The 20749-nt window shown below is 41.4% G+C and overlaps 1 protein-coding gene and 1 long non-coding RNA gene across 3 annotated transcripts in view; one reads left to right on the top strand and one right to left on the bottom strand.

Moving 5' to 3' along the window:
- Nucleotides 1-20749, bottom strand: part of GRM5 (glutamate metabotropic receptor 5) — a 585267-nt gene that overhangs the window by 28569 nt on the left and 535949 nt on the right. The gene's annotated exons all lie outside the window — the stretch shown is intronic.
- LOC136168835 (uncharacterized) overlaps nucleotides 1-20749 on the top strand; it is a 190612-nt gene that overhangs the window by 27864 nt on the left and 141999 nt on the right. Inside the window, exon 2 of the long non-coding RNA XR_010663347.1 lies at nucleotides 11517-11614. This is a non-coding gene — a long non-coding RNA (uncharacterized lncRNA). The remainder of the gene's footprint in view (nucleotides 1-11516; nucleotides 11615-20749) is intronic.

Raw genomic sequence — 20749 nt, 5'->3', positions numbered from 1 at the left:
CTTGAAGGGTTATCAGATCTTCAAAGGGCTTTGTTTTTGTTCGTTTTGCTTGGTTTTGTTTTCAGTAAATGGAAACTGAAGCAACTTTGTAGACTTATGTTAAGAGACCAAGAAAGAGAGAACAAATGAAAGATGTTTGGGGAAAGAGAATAACTAATATAGTGTTTTGAGATAATTACAGAATGAAAGGAGGAAAGAACACACTGTTTTCACTAATAATTCATCATTAACCAGTTGGCATATACCACAGGCTTCATTTCCAAAACATACCCAGAATCTAGCCATTTTTAAACAGCTCCTCTATTTACTACTCTGGTCCAAGCCACCATCACTTTTATTATGAAAATTATAATAGTTTCCCAAATTGGTCCTGCTTCTGTCCTTGCTCACCCCCTCCTCTTACTCAACCCAACCCAACTCAGCCCAACCCAACCCAATCTACACAGCAACCAGTATAATCCTTTCAAAGCAAAAATACTTTTATATTACTTCTCCGTTGAAAGCTCTCAACTAGTTACCCATCTCCCTGAGTAAAATCTAAATTTATTATAATGGTTTACAAAGTTCTATACAGTTCTTCTCCATCCTCTATTATCTCTCTGATCCCATAACTTACTCTTTTTTCCTCTTCTTGCTCACTTTGTTCTCCTTGAAGACCCTAGGCATCCTCCCACCAAAGTGCCTTTGCTGTGGCCATTTCCTCTGCCTCCAGGGCTTTTCTCCCAAATATCCTGAGAGAGGATCTCTCTTAAATCTTTTCTCAAATGTTGCTTTTTCAATACAGCCCTGCCATGACTACTCAGTTTAAGAATGCAGCTGTGACATCACTCTTCCTACCATTTCCTGCTTTTCTCTTATCCAACATAATTTATAGTTTTACTTGTTTTATTTACTGTCTATTTTCCCCAGCAGAATCGTCAAAAGAATGTGAACTCTGTGAAGTCATGGATCTCAGACTGTTTTCTTCACTGCCATCCTTCCAGCGCTGTGACATTGCTGAGCTTATTCCAGGTGATTAATTTGTTCAATGAATGCATGCATACATGAATGAATAAACAAAAGGAGAAGCATGTTAAGGGAAAATGTTCAGGTAGGGAGGAGGAAAGAGTAGCAAGTTCATAAGAAATGACATTAGGTCTCTAAGAGTTGGAGTGATAATAAGAGTAGAGTGGTTGAAATTGGAGGTTTGTGAAAGCATGGGTGGAAAAGTTAAAGAGCCACTTTGGGCAGGAAGCTTATGGAGTAAGCAAAAATATAGGGAGAATGATTGGCAGGTAGAACACAGAAGATTGTGTAAAAGATCCGTATTTAAAAAAAATGTTTTAGCCTCTCTTTCACATAATCCCATTCTTCACACCAAGCTGTCCCATTCTTACATTTGGGTTAGACTGAGATGATAATGGTAACCAATGTTACTCATCATTGTCAGCCAGTGGTCATGAAAGGGGTATTCTGGAGATTTATGATGATTTTTTTAGTCTTATCAATAAGACACTGGAAAACATGGCCCCTTTTGCTGTGGACGGTTGTTTGGATGCTATATCTGACAATGTTACAATATGCTGGAGGATGAAAGAAGTGAAGCCGACTTTCCAAAAAATGGTGGCATGGAAGATTAAATGAATGTAGGTCCTAGACAGTGTCTCTGAGCCACTGAATTAGCCTCTTGAACCTCAGAACTTTCTTTATGTGAGGTTAGTTTCCTTATGATGTAAGTCATTGTGAATTATGTTTTAGATACTCTGATGCCAGCACCCTCCTACCGCTTACCTTGTTTCATTACTTTCTCTACCAAGGTTCAGTTCAAAATTTCTAAGGTGGTTTATGGCATTTGCTTATGTTTAGGTATTTATTAAGGAGTGTGTTTATATGTATTTATGAAAATCCTAGAGAAGCAAGTTACTACCAAATACTTGAGTCTTACCTAATCATTTGTAGTCTTTTAAATATTGTTCCTTTTTATACATATTGTTGTATATAAAAAGCATGAGAGTCTTCATAGAGTTACATTTGTACAGGAAACAAAAGCGGGAGATAGACTGAGTAAAAAGATGTATTGTGATCTCAGTAATCCAGATTTGGAAAATGCCTAATCAGTTGGTGCTTGTAACCATGGTACAAACACGGCTGTTCACTTATCAGAAGCTATGCTAATTACAGTTATAACCAGTACAATATCGTAATTTATAAGATTTCAGATCACCAAAATGAGTGTTTCAAATACATTTGGTCTTCCTCCACTATTCCTGGCTCACAGCTCTAAAACCTCTTGGAATTTCCTAAGTACTGAGAGTGATAAATGTGTCTTCTGTGATGGTAATGAGGTGACTTTTGAAACTCAGCTAAGGATGGGGCTTGGTTGCCAGTAGACCCAACCATGCAATTAGAGGGTTAGAACTTCCGGTCCCACCCTTTTGACCTCCAGGGAGGGGAAAGGGGCCGGAGGAGATGGATTTCAGTTGCCAGTGGTTAGTGATTTAATCAATCAGGCCTACGTGATGAAACCTCCATAAAAATCCAGGGAATGGGTGGGGAAACTTTGGTGTCTTGTAGAGCTGATGGGAGAATGCAGAGCCTGGAGAGGGAATGGAATCTCTGTGTCTCTGATCACATACCTTGCTCTTTGCATTTCTTCTGTCTGGCTGTTCTGAGTTCTGTCCTTGTACAGTAAATTAGTGATCTAGTAAGTACAGTGTTTCTCTGAGTCCTGTGAACCACTCTAGCAAATTTATCCAGCCGAGGAGGGGATCATGTGAACCTCTGATTTATAGGCAGTCAGTGAGAAATACAGATAACAGCTTGGACTTGGGACTGGCCCTGACATCCAAGGAAGGGGCCGTGGGAACCTGCAGTCTGTCATTGATTGATGATAGCTGTGGTGGGGAGGGCAGACTTGTGGGACTGAACCCTTAGCCTGTGGGATCTGATGTTATCTTCAGGTAGGTAGAGTCAGAGTTGAGATGAATTGTTGGACACCCAGTTGGTGGTCAAAGAATTGCTTGTTTGTGTGGGGGGACCACCCCATAATTGGAATTGAGTCCAGAAACCCAAAATAACCAGCCACTAACTACGTATTCATTGCTGCATTCTCAAACTGCTTTAACTAGTGGAACTATCACAAGTCGAAGAACTTATAAATACTTAGATAAATTTTCGGTCACGTATGTTTGCAGAATTGGCATTGGCCGGCAGGTCTTTTTCAAATATTTCCCTCAGTTACCTTTCAAGTGACTAGACTAGGAAAGTATCAACAAACACAAAATGAAGAAAACGAAGCTTAGCGTGTCTGTGTGCTTATCCCTCACCCAGCCAGTTACACATTCACGTAAAAGAGGGCTTGGCTTTCCTCAGTGATGATTTTGGAATTCTTTCCTAAGTGTGAAAGTTGCTCAGTCATGTCCAGCTCTTTGCGACCCCATGGAACTGTCCATGAGTTCTCCAGGCCAGAATACTGGAGCGGGTAGCCGTCCCCTTCTCCAGGAGATCTTCCCACCCCAGGGACTGAACCCACGTCTCCTGCATTGCAGGCAGATTCCTTACCAGCTGAGCCACCAGGGAAGCCCATTCAGGTACCATCTTGTTTGAGCCCGATTATAGTAAGTTTAGGAGCCAGTTTTATTTCTCAGTTCTTTCACTTTGCCTCCCTGCCTTTGGACAGGGTGTTTCTGCCTTCAGTTTCCAATTTTAACTTTGGTCTGGTCATCGGCCCCACTTCTCCTGTCTACAGCCTTTATAACAGCTCTGGGCACATTCAACCTTCTTCCTACGTTGCTCCTCAAACACCAGGCTAGATCTCAGCTTTTAGACTCCAGGCAAAGTTTGGATCGATCGTACAGATATATGCTAGGTGATAATCTGTAGTGATCACCCAGAAACACAGTTTCTACTTCTATTTTATTTTTTAAAAATGGATTTATTTATTTAAAAAATTTTATTGGCGTGTAGTTGCTTTACAATGTCATGTTACATTCTGCTGTAGAGAATAGCTGTAAGCTATTCACTAGCTGTAAACATAGTGAATGAGTTATACATATATCCCCTCTTTTTTAGACTTTCTCACAGTTTCTAATTTTAAAATGAATGAGGCAGAGTATAAAACTGCATTTTATTTTTCAGATTTATTGCCATGCAACCTTTAGGATCATCCTAATTTTGGATCCTGACAGTGATAAAGTGAGGAGAGAAACTATGATATACGTTTGAATAGCAATTAAAATATTGCAGAAAGCTTCTCCTCTTCCATCTAATTCTCTCAATAAACTAATTAAAGTAATTATTATCCTCCTCCTTCAGATAAGGAATCTGTGGCTCAGAAAGCTTCTCCAGTCTGGCCATGGCCCCATAAGTGGTAAGGCACAGAAATGGGGCTAGAAACCAGATGTCTTACCTCCAAATAGCATGCTCCGTATTAATACCTCACTGTCTTCATTTTATGCTGGAGAAAATGCCCTTATCTAAATAATTTGATAACCCATTTGAGGGACTGAAAAGGTCACACATGAGAGCAACAGTGTGTACTTAGTAGAGGGAGGTTTTGAGCACAATGTAAACTTATTTTTCCAAAAGTCAAATTCGACTCCATGGTGGCCAGGCGGCATAAATCACCCTCCAGGGCCCTGGTCATCCCTCTGACAGGAGTCTGCAGACCCAGGACTATGCAGAATTCTCAAACCTGTGGCAGAGGCTTCTCTGAGAAGAGGACCAGTGTTGCTGCGTGGGATGCTGTGTGACCGCAGAGACAGGCAGGGGGAAGAGGGGGATACTGGAGAGAGCTGAATGAGCCATCCCTTCAAATCGCATTGATCAAAGGAGAATTCTAGACGTAAGTGGAAGGAGAGTTCTCATGAGTGAATCTTCAGAGGGAAAGGGTAAGGCCGAATCTGGCTCATTATCACCGAGTAATACTGCAGAGTAATTCGCTACTTCAGTCTCATCCCTCTGTGAGCCGCTACAGAAGTAAATACTTTGGAGTGCTTTACTGTGCGTTCCGGCAGATCCTGTGGTCTCCATCTGCAGAAAAGCAGCGTTTGCCCAGACTTGAAATGTCAGCTTGGTCCATTCAGAGATTTCAGATTAAAAACAAAAATTGAGCATGATTAATAGGCCCAGAAAAGAATGTCAGAATTGAATATGCGTTGCGAAAGTATCTGAGAGGCTGCCAGGGAGCATATGGCTCTATCCTCTATTAAATAAAGGGAAGTAGAAGTTGACAGGCGGGGAAGCAAGGCAAATAAGCGCTTAAAATGTAAAGAATCAGCCATCACGACCCAGTAATTCTATTCAGAGGAATTCATTCTAAAGAAATAACTCAACAGAAGCTCGAAGGCTTCTTGCAAAGACTTCTCACTACAGTGATATAGAAAATGGCAAAAACAATACAAAACAAGAACAAACCAACCTCTGGAGAACAGTTTAATAAATTACAGCAACAGTATGGAAATGTGTTAGATTTTGTATTGGATAAAGCCTTTCATTGAGCTTCCAGAGAGTTCCCAGAGGGTGTATTTTAATCCCACTTACGATGAGAACTTGTTTTCAGATATGAATCATCTTAAGTCATTGCCTTTCCATTGTGTACTTTCCTTCGATGTTGCTATTTGTTTCACAATCAGTAGAAACTCGGGAAGATACAGATTGTAAAACTAATTCTAATGTGCTTTATAAGCTTATGCAACATCTTCTAGATGGAGGACTTTGCAAGGAGGGGCAAAATGTTGACCAGAAGGAGGGTCTCCTTAGGGAAACGGGGTCAGTCAGAAGAAACTCGCAGTAGCATTAATTTAACATTGCTGGCTGTGATCTTCAGGTTGGGCTTCTCAGGTGATGTTAGTGGTAAAGAACCCACCTGCCAGTGCAGGAGACATGAGAGACACAGGTTTAATCCCTAGGCCAGGAAGATCCCCTGCAGTAGGAAATGGCATCCCATTCCAGTATTCTTGCCTGGAAAATTCCGTGGACAGAGGAGCCTGGTGGGCTACAGTCCATGGGGGTCACAAAGAGTTGGATGTGAATTAGTGACTGAGTATATCTTCGGGTTGAGAAAATTTTAAGACTAAATTATTTATTCTTTCTAAAGACAGATGAGTAACTTTCAAGGAGGAACTTTTCCTAACATTTTTGTGCATGGAAATTGGAAAGGCTTTGGAGTCAGACCAAGCTGGGTAATAATGACAGTGAGAGCCAATATTTACTGAGCACTTGGAATAGATCAGACACAGTCCATACCCCAATTTTTACTTATTTAATCATTGCCACAGCCCTTTGAACTGGATACTTCTATTATCCTTATTTTACAAATGAGAAAGAACTAGAACACAGGGAGATTAAGTAACTTGTCCCAGGTTACTGCATTGGTTAACCATGATGCATATTATCACTTAAATGCTGGTTATAGACACTAACTGGGCCATTTGTTGGACTATTCTGTCTTTACATTTTAAGTGGCTTAAGGTACACAGGTAACTGTGCTGTGCTTCAAACCCTTTCACCTTTTTCCTGATCTCCTGGCTTGAGTCACAGCCTTGCACTTTTTTGACCATTACTGCCCTAAAAGAGGGGCTCCCCAGGTGGCACTAGTGGTAAGGAATTCGCCTGCCAGTGCAGGAGATATAAGAGTCACAGGTTTGATCCCTGGGTTGGAAAGATACCCTGGAGGAGGGTATGGCAACCCACTCCAGTATTCTGCTTGGAAAATCCCATGGACAGAGGACCCTGGCGGGCTACAGTCCATAGGATGGCAAAGAGTTGGGCATGGCTGAAGCAACTTAGCATACACACATGAACCCTAGATGGTTGGAAGCCTGATCCCTTTTCAGCACTGATCTCAGTTGCAATTTGCCCTTAGCAACTTGGTTTTCTCCATCTGGGGTCTGTAGGAGCGCACAGCTCAGGGCGTCTCCATGGAAGCAGATTGCTATGAAGCTGATGAAGGATCAGGGCCCCTCACTTATAGCAGTCCCTTGCAAGGCCCTGTTCCTACTTGTGTATTTATGTTTTTCAAACTTTTTCTTAAATAGAGGCCCCCCGCCGCCAACCCCAGGATTGCATGTATTTGTCTCACAAATACAGTGGAAGTGAAAAATATATTCAAGGGATTATATTTGATAGACAGAGTACTTCATGCAAAATGCCAGGCTGGATGAAGCACAAGCTGGAATCAAGATTGCTGGAAGAAATATCAATAACCTCAGATACACAGATGACACCACCTTTATGGCAGAAAGTGACGAGAAACTAAAGGGTTTCTTGATGAAAATGAAAGAGGAGAGTGAAAAAGTTGGCTTAAAACTCAACATTCAGAAAAGTAAAATCATGGCATCCAGTCCCATCACTTCATGGTGAATAGGTGGGAAACAATTGAAACAGTGAGAGACTTTATTGGGGGGCGGGGGCTCCAAAATCACTGCAGATGGTGAGTGCAGCCATGAAATTAAAAAATGTTTGCTCCTTGGAAGAAAAGTTCTGGACCATTCTAGACAGCATGTTAAAAAGCAGAGACATTACTTTGCTGACAAAGGTCTGTCTAGTCAAAGCTATGGGTTTTCCAGTAGTCATGTATGGATGTGAGAATTGGACGATAAAGAAAAGTTGAGTGCCATAGAGTTGATGCTTTTGAACTATGGTGTTGGAAAAGACTCTTGAGAGCCCCTTGTACTGCAAGGAGATCCAGCCAGTCCATCCTAAAGGAAATCAGTCCTGAATATTCATTGGAAGGACTGATGCTGAAGCTGAAACTCCAGTACTTTGGCCACTTGGTGCAAAGAACTGACTCATTTGGAAAGGCTCTGATGCTGGGAAAGATTGAAGGCAGGAGGAGGAGGAGACAATAAGAGGATGAGCTGGTTGGATGGCATCACCGACTTGACTGACATGAGTTTGAGCAAGCTCCAGGAGTTGGTGATGGACAGGGAGGCCTGGCGTGCTGCAGTCCATGGGGTCACAAAGAATCAGACACGACTGAGTGACTGAACTGAACTGATATGTATTCCTATAGCTGATTCACTTTGCTATACAGTAGAAATGAATACAACATTTTAACTAAAAAACAAACAAACTCCTCCCTCCCACCCCTAAAAGACACCATGTTATGTTAGGAGACTTGCTGATGCTTTCTGAGTTATAATTTCTGTATTTGCAAAATGGAAATGTTGGGGATCAGGTGAGGTAATTCATGTAAAATTCTTGATCTTAGGTGCATATTAATGTTACTCTATCTGTCATTCTAGTAGCTTCTGTGTCCAGGCAGGTTTTCCCAGACAATTCTGATATAGAATACTTTGTCCTGTTCTCTCCACATGTTCCCCTAATGAAACCATTGACCCTTCTACAGGGTATGGCGTGTATCATCTCCATTAAATCTTGTGGTTTAATAAATCTTTGATTTTTTTTTTTTATTAGTTGGAGGCTAATTACTTCACAACATTTCAGTGGGTTTTGTCATACATTGACATGAATCAGCCATAGAGTTACACGTATTTCCCATCCCGATCCCCCCTCCCACCTCCCTCTCCACCCGACTCCTCTGGGTCTTCCCAGTGCCCCAGGCCCGAGCACTTGTCTCATGCATCCCACCTGGGCTGGTGATCTGTTTCACCATACTTTTGAACTCTGTGGGAGAAGGTGAGGGTGGGATGTTTCGAAAGAACAGCAAATCCTTGATTTTTAACACCATCCAGACCTGGTTCACCTGCTCCTGCATGCCCTAACTTAAGCAGCTGTGATTTAGGCTGGATTTGAAAATGATCTGGAGACAGATGATGGTCTCTTTATTGTATCTCAGCCTATCACCCCTGTTAATCTGTATTAGAACCCTATTCTCCTCCTTCATACCCTCATTTCAATTTATAAATAGATATTAGTTTGCTCATAGCCTGTAAACTTCATGGAACCAACGGCACATCTGTTCTTTTCACAGACATTTAGTAGCAACTCAACAGATGCTTTTTTCTGTAGTTGGCAGCTTCTTGCCATGAAGATGGTAAAGGCAAGGACATTTATCAGAGGTGACCCTGCGATTTATCCAAACGTGGCTCCATCTGCTCAGGCTCCCCCCTTCCGTCGTACGCAGACGTTCACCAGTTCTCCTGTCTCAGCAGAGTTGTTCTGTTTATCACCCTCCTCTCTTCCTCTAGTCCTCTGCCTTCACCTTGGTTGTTCCCATCTCACATCCACACAGAAAATGTCCTTCTTTTTCTCTTCCTCTGTCTTCTATGGAGGAACACACAAAAGTATTTCCAAATATTGCAAAAAAAAAACCCAAAACACCAAAACCAAAAAACTTAGGTCCCATTTCACTCGGGTTTAAGGATTACTTGGTTTTTGACAAGACCACGATGAAGTAGTGGCGGCCAAGGGAGGCTGGGGAGTTCCCAGCCCCTGGAGCAGTGTGGGGCGTGAGGATGGGAGAGGCATCCTTACGTGCAGTTACGGCGGCAGAGCGCGGACAGCACCCACAGAGAGGGAGGCGGTCTCTCTGCAAGTCCTCGGTCGGTTGAGGGTGCTCTTACGTGAGCTTCCAGAGAACCATCTCTGCTCCATGTTACCGGCACAAGATACTAATCACAGGTTTATGGCCAGGGACTGTCTGTCCACTTCCATTCTTCATCCCATTGTTTTAATGGTATCATTTTAATAAAGGGAATTATGTTTCTTCTGGATTTTAGGATAATGTCTTATGGTTTATTATAATCACATGTAATTACAACAGAAGTATTTACTAATTTTGCCCTTTCTAAGCAGGTTCCTCATTGTTCAGTGCCTAATATCACAAAACTCTAATTGAGATTGTTTTAATTTCATACTGGTAGATAAAGAAACATTACATAAAAATGATGCAATAAGGCCTTATCTTTAGAGTTTAGTCTCTTGTGTTTCTTAAGGACTTATATGCCAGATACTGAACTAGGAGTCGCATGGTGATCTAGAAATTCAGATAGACTGTAATAAAATAATTTATGCTATTATATAGCATCATTATACTACATGTATAACATATATACACACACTGCACATATATGCATACAAATACACAAATCTCTATATAATCATATACAAATACACATGTATAGATAGATATACAGTATTTCTCCAGATTTTTCTAAATGCACTGGGCTTGTTTGCTTGAGATAGGCTATGAATGTATATATGTACATATGAGCGTGTGTGCTCAGTCATGTCCAATTCTTTGTGACCCCAAGGACTGGCAATTGAATGTATTGACTTTGGAGTGAATCAGCATGGTTCCTAGCAATACCAGTTACTTGCTATATGATTTTGGGTGACTTATATAGCTTTTCTTAAATTTCATCTTTGAATAGTGAGAGCAGGGTTTCTTAACTCACAACATTGATGTTTTACATTGGATTTTAGCATTTATTTTCACAAAGACACTATAAAGTTGGTTCTGTTGTCATCCCCATTTTACAGATAAAGAAACTGAGTCACAAAGTAGTTAAGTGACTTGCTCAGAGGTCAGCAGGGCAAAGTCAAACACATATCTGGGCTGTTGAACTATAATGCTTATACTCTGGGGCATTAGATTAAAGAAAATAACTGAAATTGCCAAAGAGATGACTACAAGAGAAAATAAATTCAAAAGAATCAAGAAACAGCCAAAGAATAAGAGGAAACATAAGTGCAAGGCACTGTTAGGAGTTTTTAGACATTGTCTCAAACATCCTTACAACCGTGGGGCGGGGTCGTGATGACCTTTTAAAAAAGAGAACTACAGTTCACAACTACAGCTGATGAAAACTGATACTGGAATTCAACCTAGGTCCTTCTGATTAGAAATGATATACTGAGCTACATCTTGTGCATCTCAATACATAGCATAGTTCTGTAGTTGGCTTTAGGAAAATACGTTTCATAGGCTCTGAGCTCAAGGAGCTTAGAGTCTAATGGGGATGACAGACATGGGTGCCACAAGCAAGGAAGCACAACATTCATGGTGAAGATAACAACACCCATTGTGTGGGTGGCTAGGATGGGGAAGATCCTAGAACGCAAATGGAAAATGTCATGGTGGACCGTGAACATCCCCTGGACCGAGAGGCTGAAGCGTGGCTCATCGTGCACAGTCCCTGTTTGTCGAATGCCTGAGTGATCAGGAGACTTAAGAGAGAAGACATGGTTCTTTTCCTGTTGCCTTTCCTCCTCACACAGAACCTGTTAGCTTTTCCCTTCAACTCTAGAGAGAGGGCAGGAGGGGGGATCCCGCAGGGGCATGCTCGCTGCCTTGCCAATTAATGCCAGGTCAGAGACCACGTCTGCATCAGCGCCCTCCACAGTGACTGGAGCCTGTAGGGCTCCATGAAGAAGCGTGCTGGATGAACGAATAAATGAATGAGACCAAAGAAAAAAAAAAAAGATGGATTATTTCAGGGAAGACCTACAGAAATCAGAGGGGGAGGGAAAGAAAAAAATCACAGCCAGGATCCATACCATCACGTTATCCTTCCTTTGAGGTTTCTCCCTTCCCCTCTCACGTAATTATTTCCTTTTCTTTGTTCCTGCAGTCCTCCTACAAAGACTTAAACCTCCAACCCTCTGCTGACATTGTTGGCTTACGGCTCTGGCTGTACTGAGAGGAGAGGAGTCATCTAGAGGGAGGAAGGTATCGTATTCATCTTTATAGCTCCAGTGCCTAAAACACCATCTAGCTCAGCAGACAACATGATGAATAATACATTCTCAGCAAAGAATTCCCGTTTATTATTGCTGTCTGGGTAATAAACAGCGCTGAGTGGAGAGCGTTACTTTGCTGTGATTGACTCCTGCCCCAGTCTCCTCCTGCTAACTTGTTTTTGTTGCCTGCTACACAGCTTACATTTTTCCATCTCTTGTATGACTGACTCCCTTAGTTCACTACATTTTTATTTTGAATCCATTCTCCATAAAAGTATGTATTGCCCCCTTGTGTCTCCTTCAGTGGAACTGCCCACGAGCGTCCCCTTTTAGGCGTTTCTGCCCCCTCCTGCAGGACTCTGCTGCCCTCTAGGGGGCCTTGCTCACCACATCCGTCTCCCGACCCCGTTTGCTCTGAGCTTGACCGTCCAGTCCTTGGTTGGGATTGCTCTGCTCATGGCAGGGCAGCCGAACTCCGAGGCTCCTTACCTGCTGCTGCAGCCCCCAGTTTATAAACCTGTGGCTGTACAGTGTAATGGGCTTAGGAATATGAGCCTAGGGCATAAGCAAGCAAGGAAGCTGTCAAAAATTGAATCCCATCCCAAGAGGAGCTTGTGAGGTGGCAGCCACTGGGTCCTGCTGCTCTTGGTATCAACAGGATCCTCAGCTGTGAGTATCTCACCTGTATCTTGGAGAAGTGAAGTGAAGTGAAGTCACTCAGTCGTGTCCGACTCTTTGCGACCCCATGAACTGTAGCCTGTCAGGCTCCTCTGTCCATGGGATTTTCCAGGCAAGAATACTGGAATGGGTTGCCATTTCCTTCTCCAGGGGATCTTCCCAACACATGGATCAAACCTGGGTCTCCTGCTTTGCAGGCAAACTCCTTACTGGCTGAGCCATGAGGAAAGTATCTTGGTAGTCTGCATATTATGTCAAAGTTTATTCTCTGGACTTCAGTATCCAACTAATGAGAGTGTTCTACCTGGTAAATGAATGATGATTTCCATCTTTGCTGGGGCCTCTGTGATATAAAGAACTTTCTCAAAGAACTGGGGCCTCAGTGGTTTTTTTGGTTAAACCAAACCAACATCTGGTTACCATATCCAATGGTGATGACTCGTAACTCTATCTAATTTGATTTCTCTGTAACACTGGAACCGTTGATCACTCTGGTCGGATCATTCTTCCTACTTTTGTTTATCAGTTGTGTCTAGGTCTCAGGTATACTTAATACTAATATTCAGGATTTTTTTGCCTGCTTATCAGGCTTTCCTTTATCCAGTCTGGGCTGTTTATCTAGAGGACCCTGCCCTTTGCGTTTCCAAACTGTACTTCAGACACCGAACTCTCTAGTTCTGCAGGCCAGTTTTTCCAGCAGCTTCTTGGATGGGTTCACTTTGATGTCTCTTAGGATTCTCAAATTTAACAGTTCCAAAATGAAGCTCATTTTCCTTCCACCTTTCTCTTACCATCCTTGCTCCCAAATTTCTGCTCATTTAGTCTGATTATCATCCAATGCAAATGATTAAGTCCTATTGTTGTACTTTCTATTTGAAATCATCATAATCTCTAAGCCTAGCCAGTCACAGTGGACATGTAGCTGATTTCTCACTTCTCTTCTTTCCACTCTACATTCTGTTCTATCTATAGAAACCAGAAGGATCACTTTAACATATCAATCTCATCATGTAACTTCTCAAACCTGCCAAAGCATCCCATTACACTCAGGACAAAGTACAAAATCTGTTTCTCGTGCCATCTGATCTCCAAGTGCCGGTCCACATTTTCCTCTGACCATCATCGCCCCTTCTGAGTCTGTTCCACCCACAATGGATCTTGCTTGTCCCCTAGAATGATAATCTAGCTCCTGCCTTCTCACTTGCCGTTCCCTCCACCTCCCCAATCTTTATGTATCCTGTTTTCTCACTTCATTTTGCTCTGTTCAATATGTTAAAATTACTCAGAGAGGCTATTCATGATACCATAATTTAAAATGTCTAAAATCACTCTATCCAGCGCACTCCAGTTCTTCACTTTTTTTCATTATTTTTAATAGCATTGATACCTCTATAGGGAGAAGGCAATGGCACCCCACTCCAGTGTTCTTGCCTGGAGAATCCCAGGGATGGGGGAGCCTGGTGGGCTGCCGTCTATGGGGTCGCGCAGAGTCAGACACGACTGAAGCGACTTAGCAGCAGCAGCAGCAGCATACCTATATAGAATTGTTTTATTTGTTTACTTTTTATTGTTATTCTCTGTGACTGCAATTGAAGCTCTGTGAGGGTTGAGATTTTGTTTTCTTTACCACTTTATCCTCAAAGAGAGGATGATTCCTGGTACATACAGAGCAACTTCTCAGTAAGTAATTGCTGGATGTAGTGGTGAGCAAGTCAGGGTATTGAAATGTATGCCAAGTTTTCTGTCACATCACTTTTGCTTTATCTTCAGTGGGGACTATACATATATATACACACAATATATATCTAATATGTATTAGTATAATACTTTTATTGCAGTAGTTGAATGCTATAGTTTTTATACAAACATCTTTCTAAAAGGAAGAAAATTTTACTTAGACAAACTATAACCAAACTGCATTTTATTCCTTTCAGAAAGATGTTCGTATAAAAACTATAGCTTTCAAAACTAAGAATTTTTTCTATGTACTATGAAGAATTCATAAAAATTAAAGGTATGGAAGAAATCTAAAATTTTTACTACAGAAATAAGATATCACACACATTATAATAGCTTAAATTATCTCTACCATATACATACATATATATAATATCTCCATCTAAATGAATGGTGAAGTCATTAATGATGGGGTATATGTGTTTAGAACTTTTGTAGACTAGATGGTGAATAATGGCTTTATAAATGGCATAAGCTGGACAAGTAAATATGAGTGAGGGTGAATTAATTTCATGGTCAGTAAATAATGTATAGAAGCAGTGATGTAAAAGAAGTGTTTGGGGTCCATAGGTGAGGCAACTTGAATTATGCAGAAGACTAAAGCTCAGGCAGAGCAGGAAGGAAGGTTGGAAAGCTAAAAAGATAACCTGAAGACGTTCTGAAGAGCCATGAGTTGTCCCTGGTGTGTTTTTCAACATATAGGAACTTAGGAAATGAGGAAACATTGACAGTTTTTGAGAAGGTCAAATGTATTGGATTTATCACCATTGCAGTAAATCAGATGTACAGAGGTAGAGTACTGGACTTGTGTAGCAGTGATGGAAATACAAATGAAGATAAAAAATGTTTGAAAAAACATTTTAAATAACATGTACTATCTCACCAGCATCTACTGTCTAATTAAATATGTTTCAGTTGAGGACAAAGACAAGTGAAGCATGGCTAACATTTTGATGGTGGCAAGTAGTACTTGTTACATTTAACAGAATCACAGAAAAAAGAAATCGTTAAAGAACTTATCTGATATAAAAGAGTGAGTTTTGGTATGTGTTGAGATGATGCTGGGTATGAAGCTGGAGCTATCCAGCTGCCGTCTGGCTACTCACTACTTGACCTTGAGATGTGAAGGCCCGATGAAAGCTGGATTCTCTGAAGTAGAGAACCCTGGGACAGAGGAGCCAGGGGCCGTGGATTAACCTCAGTGACACGGAGGGCTGGGATACAGGAAGTGGCCCAAACAGCCCTGACCTCGGAGCCTCTGTGTCTGCCGTTAGCGCCTGTGCGAACTTCTCTCCCCACCGAAGCAACTCAGACACCCCTACGTATCTTTCTTTTCAGTATTACCTCCTCCGTGAGTCTCTTTAGCATGTTACTGAGCGCTGAAAGTCTATGACTGAGTCTCCCTTTGCAGACCCGCAGGAATCCTTTTCTGGCTTTGAGTAATGGAGGATATAGTAAGGCATTATATATATATATATATATATGTAAAATATATATATATGTAAATATATAAATATATATATTTATATTTATTATTATAAATATATATTATATATTATAAATATATATTATTTATATATATAATAATTATATATATAATTATACAGAATTATATATATAATTATAATATATATAATGATTACATATATTATTATAAATATATATTATTATAAATATATATTACATTATATATATTTATAATATTTATATATATTGTATATTATATATAATATATATATAATATATATATAAATATATATATTTATATTATATATATATTTTTATATATATAAAATGGGAGGAATGCTAGACAAATTGGGGGGGGGAGGGAAGGGGACCAAATGACTCAGGAAAGGTAGAGAACTTATTTTCGCCAAGAAGTTAGAGAAAAGGACATTCCATCTTTACCAAGGGAATAGATTTGAGGGACGAGAGGAATTGTTAACTCACAGATGTATGCCTGAGACATACTCTTTTTCTGGTATGTTCTACAAGAGATGTGACTTGCATGCCCAGATATATATGATGTAGCTAAGCCACACAGGGCTAATGCAGATAAAAGGAATATTTCTGGATACAGAATTTTGACAAAAATGCTTAGTTTACCCCATCACCTAACAATTTACATCAGTTAATCAAAAACATTTTAATCAAATTCAAGTAGTAACAAATGAGACTACTAACATCACATGCAAATTAAACTTCACTGTAATCACAGCATTCAAAAATATCAATTGATTATACAAAGGGAGTGTTTTAGATGCAATTCATCAAAATCATCTAGACATAGTCTTTTATGGCTCCACAAATATACTTCAATTATTGCAGAGCCAAACCATTTAATTAATCATTTCAAAGCATTTCTCTTCCCCTGAGTTAAACACCTGAAACACATTATTCATAACACTATAACCCACCAGATCTAAATCTTCTTAGTATTTGCTTTCTACATGCCCAGTGAAAGACAAGTACATTTAAATGCTATCTCAGACAATGGTAGAGTGAGACTTAAAAAGTTGACTTATTAACTTCCTTGGTGGCTCAGATGCTAAAGTGTCTGTCCGCAATGCAGGAGACCTGCCTTCAATCCCTGAGTCAAGAAGATCCCCTGGAGAAGGAAACGGCACCCCACCCCAGTATTCTTGCCTGGAAAATCCCATGGATGGAGGAGCCTGGTAGACTGCAGTCCATGGGGTCGCAAAGAGTCGGACACGACTGAGCAACTTCACTTGCACTTTTTTATTCTTTTGGAAAATTAACTACCATTGAGTGTTTATTTATCATTAGGGAAGGAACTGGGTCTTCACCAGAGACTACAGAAGTGAATATTTGTTGCCTGTTCCTCACACTTTTACTGGAGGATCTGTTTAAAAGGCATTGTGTTAGTTACTCGTGATGGAGACACAGAAGTCAGTGTCAACAAGAAACTTAGTCTAGTAGGAAGAAGGAGACACAAGCAACACTATCATACAACTTGAAGAGTTCCGTATGAGGAGATCCAGAAAGTCCAGGGGAAACACAGTTTTTAAGGAGGTGTTACATTTGGGTGAGACACTGGAGGGTGAGAAGGTGTTTTCTAAGTAAAAGGAAGAGAGCTGAATGCAGAACTTAGTAGAGGCAGAAAGAATAGAATATACCCAGCAGGAGTATACCAAACAGAGGAAGGACTAAAGAGTGGAGTACTGGGGAATTATGTGCAGTCTGGCCTTGCTAGGATATGCAGTGTGTGTTGGGAGGAGCAATGCTGGGGTGACGGAAACGTTGGGGGAATTGGTGGAACAGATTGGGGACTGGGCCTCAGGTTGAGAAGGTCACGTCTTTAAGGGCCAAGTCTTAAAGGGTTTTGTGAGCCATGGGCAAGAGTTTTTGATGTTTATACTTTAAGACATGTTACCTGCCAATTTAAAGGCTGGGCGATGTGATCAGATTAGTACTTTAGGAGGGCAGCTGTTGAGACAGTGTGCTGCGTGCGTGCTTAGTCGCTAATTGTCCAACTCTTTGCAACCTCATGGCCTGTAGCCTGCCAGGCTCCTCTGTTTGTGGGATTCTCCAGGCAAGAATATCACAGTGGGTTGCCGTTTCTTCCTCCAGGGGATCTTCCCGACCCAGGGATAGAACCTGTGTCTCCTGTGTCTCCTGCACTGGCAGGCTGATTCTTTACCACTGAACCACCCGGGAAGATTGTTGGGATGGGTGTACATCAATCATACAGATTTAGGACATTTTGTCAGTGGTTCAGACAGTAATTGATGGTGTCCTGATCTACAGCAGTATTATCAAGAATGCAAAAGATGAAGTAAGACAAGTAGAAAAAAATGGTTGAGGGAAGAGTCAAAAATGATACAGGGTTGGGCAACTAGGTTGAAGGTATAGCTTTCATCTAGAGTGGAGGTATAAGAGGAAGAAGAACCTTCAGTGATAATTCCTTTTCCTTTTTGATAAGTGTTCATTTTATTCAATGTCAAGTTTTTTTTTTTTTTTTTTTTTAACATGCAAGATAATCCCAAACTTCCCTTTGGGGCAATAAGAGTTAAGTGTTAAACCTAGTAGCTAGAAGCTCTAGTACTGGCCACCTAATGTGAAGAGCTGATTCACTGAAAAAGCCCCTGATGCTGGGGAAGATTGAGGGCAGGGAGAGAAGGGGGCGGCAGAGGGTGAGATGGTTGGATGGTATCACCGATCAGTGGACATGAGTTTGAGTAAACTCCGGGAGATAGTGAAGGGCAGGGAAGCTTGGTGTGCTGGAGTCCATGGGGTCGCGAAGAGTTTGACGTGACTTAAGGACTGAACAACAAATCGAAACTAGCACCCAGTCTCAAGTTGCAGAAACAATAGTGAAAAGAGCCATTTTTAAGGCAATTACTGCACGTAGTTTCTGACAAGTTCTTTCATTTATCACTTTCACAACTAACGATGAAATCATTAATTTCTTGGTCAAAATAATACTTTCCTTTGATTGCCTATCTTACATGTTATAATTATCCAGGATGTCAAATACACTTAATTCTAAAAATTTGAAATATTTGCACCAAGTAGGTGCTAAAGAAATCTCTGATGAATTTCAACTGTATCTAGCCATTTGTAAAAGAACCCTTCACCATCTCAAATGTTTTTAAATGGACAACTTTAGAAATAGTCTTCATTTGAAGAATGGGAAGACAAATCATAAAAATAAATCATTCATATTTATAAATATATTATTTATAATATATTTCTATGTATTTTTATAAATATACATTTTTATATTTAAAAAATGAATCATAACTAAGAAAAATGAAACCAAGTACTTAATCTGAATCTGCCTTTAGAAGATATACCCCTGTCCTTGTAGCAATTTAGTTCAAGTCGGCACTGTCTGCCTTTTGCAGACATTTCCGCCAAGACACTGAAATGTCCTTCTCTTGTGTGTTTGCTTTAATGACCGAACCGGATTGGCTCTGGGCCCTAACTGGACTGAAGCTCATAGAGTGCTCTAGACCAGGGGTCCCCAGCCCCGGGGCCTCAGACTGGGACCCGTGGGGGGTCTGTCAGGAGCCAGGCCCAGAGCAGGAGGTGAGCGAGGGAACCTTGCTCGTGTTTGCAGCCCCCTCACCTGTGTTTACGGCATCCCCTCCTGAGCGCCAGCTCCTGTCAGAGCCGCGGCAGCTTTAGATTCTCACAGCAGCTCAGACCTTCCTGTGAACCGGGCATGCAAGGGGGCTAGGTCGAGTGCTCCTATGAGAGCCATCCCGAAAGCATTTCCCCGCCCCGGTCTGTGGGAAAACTGCCTTCCTCAGAACTGGTCCCTGGTGCCAGAAAGCTTGGGGACTGGTGCTCTCCACAGAGGCTATAAGACTTCCAGAAAGAGGGTGGGTGGGAGAGAGGCGAATATGTATATATATATTATACATATAATATATATATAGGACTGATTTGCATTGTTGTACAGCAGAAACCAACACACTGTAAAGCAATTATCCTCCAGCTAAAAAATTAAAAATAATTTAAAAAAATCAAATTACGGCAGCAGTGACGCACTCTCGAATGTCTTTCTCGATTCTGATGTTTTGTCGGTTCCTACTAACTCTTTACTACCCTTTCAAATACAGCCTTCACGTTTATAATTTCCACCAGTGAAGGCCACGGGCTGCTTGGATCAGAATTCAAGGTTCAAATCCTTTCCAGATATCTGTCCCTGGGCGGTGGGCTTTCCGGCTCTGTCTCCCAGTTCACTCATTGATAAAATGAGGCTGCTCACGTTGCCTCCTTCACGGGGCTGTCTCAAGGATTCAATGGATGTTTGTGAGGAACTGATAATAGTGCCTGCCATGTGCTGAGTGTTCATAAAAGGAAGCTGTCGTCATCAGCATCATCACTGTGATTATCCTTTTTTCCCATCCTACACGGCACCTTCCCTTCTCTAGGTCCTGCCTGTCTAAACCTTGAGCCGGAGTACCTCCAGCTTGATTTCACATCGAGCAGCAGTGACTGCCTGACCCCGCCCGCAGCATCATTTCTCACCCCTTCCCACCCCAGACCCTATCCCCATCTCACTTGCACTGAGCCCCAGATATGAAGTGCTGCATGCAGAATCTGACTCATTAATTTTCACTCAGGTTGAGGGCTGGGACCTGTCTCTTCACCCTGCCTTGCTCCTCTCCAGAAACACTGGGACTAAGCATGTGACCCTGCAGACTGGCTTCTCAGGCTTTAGAGGAAGCCTTACATTTTGGGGTGTCTTAGGGCTGAGGTTTTTAACTGCAGCAACTGAGTTCAAACCCTGAGGTAGGTGCTCGCCCTGCTAAGCAAGTGTCTTTATCTCTCAGCCTTATCGGCATAGTGGGCATACTGACCCTCCTGAGCAGGGCTGCTGTAAGAAACATACTGGATGAAATAAATCTTACTCATGGGCACTTGGTGCATCCTCAGGAAATGGAAGCTTTTGATGGGAGTCAGTTTGATTCCTGAAGACTCAACACTGGTAACAGGATCTATGGGATTTGAAAGGCATTTCTGGTGGAAAAGTGAGCGGCAGGAGAATATTTAGGCAAGGCCCCTCTGTGATATGTGAGAATAATAGGCATGTCATAAAAATTTGGCATTCATGTGCTAGGAAGTAACGTTGATTTTTTCCCCCAAGCTTTATATGCTATATTGTTTTTGTGGGTATAGAAATATGATAGCAACAATGACGAGGAAATGAGCACATTGGTATGAGGAATCTCCTTCA

This window comes from Muntiacus reevesi, chromosome 5 (assembly GCF_963930625.1).
Source record: "Muntiacus reevesi chromosome 5, mMunRee1.1, whole genome shotgun sequence".
In the NCBI taxonomy this organism is placed as follows: Eukaryota; Metazoa; Chordata; class Mammalia; order Artiodactyla; family Cervidae; genus Muntiacus; species Muntiacus reevesi.
This window is presented reverse-complemented; position numbering and strand designations above follow the sequence as displayed.